Source organism: Engystomops pustulosus, chromosome 2 (assembly GCF_040894005.1).
Source record: "Engystomops pustulosus chromosome 2, aEngPut4.maternal, whole genome shotgun sequence".
Classification (NCBI taxonomy): Eukaryota; Metazoa; Chordata; class Amphibia; order Anura; family Leptodactylidae; genus Engystomops; species Engystomops pustulosus.
Window position 1 is genome coordinate 82310693 of NC_092412.1, and position 6000 is coordinate 82316692.

The window sequence follows — 6000 nt, forward strand, 5'->3', positions numbered from 1 at the left end:
CATACCTGTCACCCAGAATTTTAAGCACAGCATAACCTGCAATACTTCCTATGCCCGCAAAGGAAGGCACGGCCTCCATAAAGGAAATCTACCATCAAAATCCAGCATGATAAACCAGGGGCACATAACCATAGTTCAGGGACCTGGATCTATAAGCATCTTCTTATATTTTTATTCATGCCCTCCCTCTAAAATCAACATTTAAATTCTTCTTGTAAGCCAATAGGGCTCTTGGCGGGTGTTACCAGAGCCCCTCTGTTCTCTGTCTTCACAGACTGTTACACTCTCCACCCTCCCACTGTGTGCTGAAACTCCTGCAGCGAGATTACATTAGGCAGATGGAGGGGAAAGTGCTGAGGAAGCAAGGAAAGGGGGAGAAAGTATATCAGCCTGTGAAACAAGCTGTCATGGTTTACAAAAAGGCAGAAAACCGAATAAAGAGCGCAGCAAGTAGGGAAACCGGGAAGGGAAAACTGTCCCTTAGGCTAAGACTAAGTTAGACCTTGTCTGAAGGTGATGGTCTGCTTAACTGGGCTAGTTTCAGACCCGACAACTCTCTCTCTCTTTCTGAACAAGAAGACCTTTCCAGATAGTAGGGAAAAGGACTGATACTAGGGTCTGGTGTACTAAATTTAGGCCCCCTAATGAAACGAATACTGCAAGAAAAATTTGGCAAGCTAGCAATCCCAGCACGCACACAAACACATAACCAAGGATAGGGAGGACAGGAATAATGGATAACAACCAGAGCAGGTCCACAAGGCACTTACAATTATATAAGCACAACGGAAAACAGACAGGAAAGTGGTGAGAGAATACAAGAGAACAGACAAATTTCACACCGTCAAAAAAACAAGCTACAGATACAACAATAGCTAGCAAAGACTGAATGACAAAACCAGCTGAGAACTAAAAAACAGCAGCAGGTAATCTAGAAACAAGTAACAAGAAGACAGGCATAAACCATCAGGCTTTGTAGCACAGTGATAGAGAACCAACTAGTAAGGCCAAAGGTTGCCGCTTCAAATCCTGACACCAGAGCATGGATGAGCTCCCTTAATGCCCTCCAGAGCTCTTTTGGCTCATAAACATAATTTTAAAAGTTGATTTTAGAAAGAGGCAATGGATAACAAATATAAGAAGATTACCAAAGTCACAGTGCCTGGATCTATGAGTAAGCGTCCCTGGTTTATCATGCTTGATTTTGATGGCAGATTTCCTTTGATCCTTTCAAGACCAAGGCTTTCTGATGCTTGGTGTCATGCACCATTGTCTTTATGCCCTCTGGTTGACAACCTACTGCTTGTTACACCCGCAAGTCAGTTTGATGTTTGGTCCTACAAACTTGCTGTGTGTGCTTGCGGGATTTTAAGGACCATGCCTAGAATCACTGAACTGAACTCGGCATGTTTATTCAGCGATTCTCTGTCCTGAAATCCTGAAAGTGAATTTGGACCAAACTTGCTTGTGGGCAACGGACTTTAAACTTAGACTTTCTCCTCATTGTGTCAGGCCCACAAGTATTTTGGCACAATTTAATCATGGAAAAAGTAACTTCAAAAGTGTCGGGCAAGATGTAGGCAACCTGAATTTTATGCACAGCCAGTGGCGTAACTTAAAGCTGATGGGCCCCAGTGCAAGGCCCCCAACTATAATGTATGGTTTATAGTACTATTCTTCTCATATGGGAAAGTGACACTTTATGGGTCCCCTAAGCTTCTTGGGCCCGTTTGGGACCGCACCCCCTCAAGTTATGCCCCTGTTCACAGTTAGTAAGGAAAGTGTGCAGCTTAGGCCTGAATTCTGAACGGCCAGATGTGTCATGGGCCCATCCTACATACCATTCATTTTCTTGCTTTGTTAAGGTTCCCAAAGTTTCTACCTCAGATTTTTTCCAGCACATTCTCTGTGCACAAAACTGAACTATAATAATGATACATTCCACATTCCTAAACTATGTTTCCTGCTACTTACTAATTGTTATTTTATTTATGTATTTATTTTCTGTTTATCTCAAATGATTAGTCCGGGTTCATGGTGCCTGTGGCTTAGCCTTAAGCTTCAAGAGCTTGGACTGCTCATTAGACTCAGAAAGCCCAAGGCTATGTCTTGGACTTGCAGCCAAAGCAATACTTTCACAAAGAATGCTCGGCAGCACACATTGATAAGAGCAAGAAAAGGCATCTGATGGAAGAAAAAACTCCAGAAAATAAGTGTGAGACCGGCCTGCAATAAGGAATTGCTTTGTTTTATTCCTGAGACAGTTTTCTGAGCGGTGAAAGTATGTTTTTAATCTTCTCCAATGTTTTGAAGCTTGGAGTGCTTTTGAAAGCCCCAAATATCAACTTACAGATTTTCAAAAAGTCAAGGCACCCAAGAGAATGTTCTCTACTGCTTGGCAGATGTGATGTTTAAACCATCACTATCTGAAAGCAAATGAGATAAAAAGAGACAAACATCCAAAGTTGATTCACTGTGTGGTGGATGAAGGGCAGAGCTGTGATAGCTCTTCTTTATCAATTGTTCATAGTGTGGTACAGAACCACACATATCTAACAACCTTCCTTTGTACTGAGTTTGGAACCGACCCAGGAAGCATTTTAACTTGATTTAATCATAGATGGTATCTTTATTATTGTTTATTTTAGAAAACTAGTTTAGTCAGTTCCATGAAGGCTCAGCCTCCCTATTATAAGGGTACATTTTGCTGATATACATTTTGCAGGATCCAGTAGGTGTGAAATATAAGCAAAAAAAATAAGCCTGAATTACAAACAGCCATATGTAGCACCTAGAAACAGAGTTCTGAGTATATTTTAGATAGGAGAATTTCATAAATGCTAGGAGTGTGATTCACATACAGCTCCCACTGCCCACCGTAAATTTAACAGTGGATATCTACAGCTCTGTGCACCTAGAATTCTCATATGTCATTAACTAGGGGATTCTCCTCTTATGCTAACGGTGGTCACCTACCACAAGTTCAAGGTCTTCCTAACAGTGATGATCATATCGGGCCAAATTTGAAAAAAAGTAAGATCCAGGTAACTGAACTGATCACGAACACCTGCACCAATCGCAACTTTTAACTCTTTAAAAGCAACCAGCTAAGTCTATGCTCAGGGATGTTGTGGTTCGGGTCTGCACACAACTTACTTAATAATTTCTTAATGCCCACTTAATATTTCCGCTCATGTACAAAAACTGTGCTAGTGATTTTTGCACTTTATTGATAGCTGAACTACATGGAATTAAAAATGAGGTATTGAATAAAGATGACACGGTACTAAACTGATATATGAAATCCCAATTAAGAGACCACCACATCAATTTATCAGCCTGATTTTATAAATGAATAAGGTTAAAAGTTTACACCTAAAATTCAGAAATTTGTGTTCAATGTTAAAATAAAGAAGAGAAAAATGTTTGTGTGTTGAAAATACTTCATGACATACAAGAAAATTACAATAATAACTTTTTGCATGCAATGCTTTTATTTGATTTCATATCCCCCTATTGTACATCAATAATATAGACCCATTATATGATGTATAATTACTTTGATAGAATTATATGGAATCTAACAGGAAAACCTTTAGTATTCCTCGGTATGCAGTGGACCATGAAGCCTGAAGTCAGTTATAGGTGCAATACTTCCCACGTTGGTTTTAAACATTTTATTAGGCTTTTATATGTATATGTGGTTTATGAGGCCTTATAATTAGAACAACTTTAGCATTCTAGTGTCTATAACATTCTCTGTTGTTGTACATCAGCGACCATTCTTTCTATGGAGATGTCAGTACCAGTGCTGTACACTAGAGAGCAGCAGCAGGTCGTCTTATGTATTGTATTCTGTGTCTGTGCTGGGCTGAGAAGCCGCATGGTGTTCAGACACTTGTAAAATACAGTTAATTCCTCCATATAATAAAACTTGCTGGTGAATTAAGTTTATATTTTATAAAGTGAAATTTATATAGATGAAGTTATTTGTAAAAGAACACAGTATAAAGTTGTATATGGACACATCCTATACATAATCTTTATAGAGACCACAGTGCAATTATAAAGGCTTTTTACAGTTCTGGGTGGTGTCTATCTTTCTAGTAAGTATTTTATTCCAGAACTTCAGCCAAATGGAAAAATTGCATTGTTTCCAGAGACACAACTGTCTTGTATCTGCACTAATTTATCACATCATTCACCCTCCAACTAAACATTGCAAAAGTAAACTCATGAATGGGGACACGCAGAGTGTAATCCGTGTGGGTTAAACCACAACAAACTCCCTAGCAGGGGTGGGATTCAAATTTTAACAATCGTCTCTCTACTCTGGGAGCGATAAAGTCTGCTCGACGCAGGAAAAAAATGATACCTACTGTAATCAACAGTTCTAATATTTAAAACGCACTTTATATTAATATGCAATTTTAATTTTGTATAAACTCGACATTCCACATTTTTATGCAGATTATATTTATCTCTGATTTTTCCTAAATGGTCGATGCAAATGACAGTCAGTGTAATACGTCTTCACCCGTTAGAATATAAATCTAATTTTATTGAACAAACCTTCCCAATGATAACTGTATATGGCAGTCTCCGTAAAGAGAACTCTTACTTCCCTCTCTCACCCAGCCAAACCAGTTCCCTATACTGTATTGAGATGACCCAACCAGGTGGAAACGGTGCTGTCTACAGTTGGGAGTCTGTTCCTTCTGTAATAGATATACTGGTTTGGTTTTAATCCCTCATCATGTCATAAAGCCTCCGGTAGGTCATCAGGTGGTGGTTACATCAGGTCCCATCTAGTAGATGATGGACACCCAAAGTCAGGGCATGAATAAAATGATATGTCTTCCAAGATAAAAGTCTGATGGTCCTTATAAAGAGTATTATAGGATGTGCTCATATAGAACCTGATACTGTGTTCTTTTAGCAAAAACCTCATCTTTATAAATTTCACTCCATAAAATATCACTTTATAAAACAAGCTGATGAATTATGTACAGGAATTAACTGTATTTTACAAGTGTGTGAACACTATGTGGCTTCTCAGCCCAGCACAGAGACATGCCTGAGCAACATACAGTACAATACATAAGACGACCTGCTGCTGCTCTCTAGTGTACAGCACTGGTACTGACATCTCCATAGAAAGAATGGTCGCTAGATCGACCCCCGCCCTCCTTGGCAGATATCTGCTCGAGCACACGACACATGGACGCTGGAGTATATGACTGCTTCTTTACATGAAAAGATGGACCAGTTCTGTACAACCTTGGCCGCTTTGTATGCTATAGGAGACAACCTCCCTTAACGGTATAAACCTCACTTTATTGTTGGGATATTGAGTGATCAATGGATAGTTTTTTCTTATCTATTGTTTTCCCTTTGGAAATGTTTGTGTTTATTTCTTCAAATTGTTTAAACGCTACTTTACAGAAGAAACAGCCTATATAAAAACTAACAACATGGATTAGAGGTCAGAAAGCAGAGGGTGCTACATGAAGTTCCTATTCTCCTGTCCCTTTTGTTGGTGACAAATCCTCTACTGGGCCAATTCATTGTTTACCTGCTGTGTCTGCTCTGATACTATTCTTGAAGGTCCTAAATGGACTTACTGAATTTGAGCTTAATGTACACTTTCCATGATTATATTGTTAACCTATTGCATTGGCTATTTCTGTGAAAATTTGCATTTATTCAATAAAATGTAAGTTGAAAAAAAAGAAGAAGCAAGGCAGACTGAAGGTTTTTCTGTTGGATTTAATTCTATCAATGTAATCAAACATAATATGCAGTGGTGAACCTATGGCACGGGTGGTAGACTTCGCTCATTGACACTCTATGAATGACACTTCACATCCTGAGAGCTATCTTACAAGCTATAATGGTTATCCATTGATCAGACATGAGCAGAATTGGCTTCTGGCAATTCACAAGTGATGATTCTTTGGGTACAAAACTTAATGACGACTTCTTGATCCGTCTAATCAT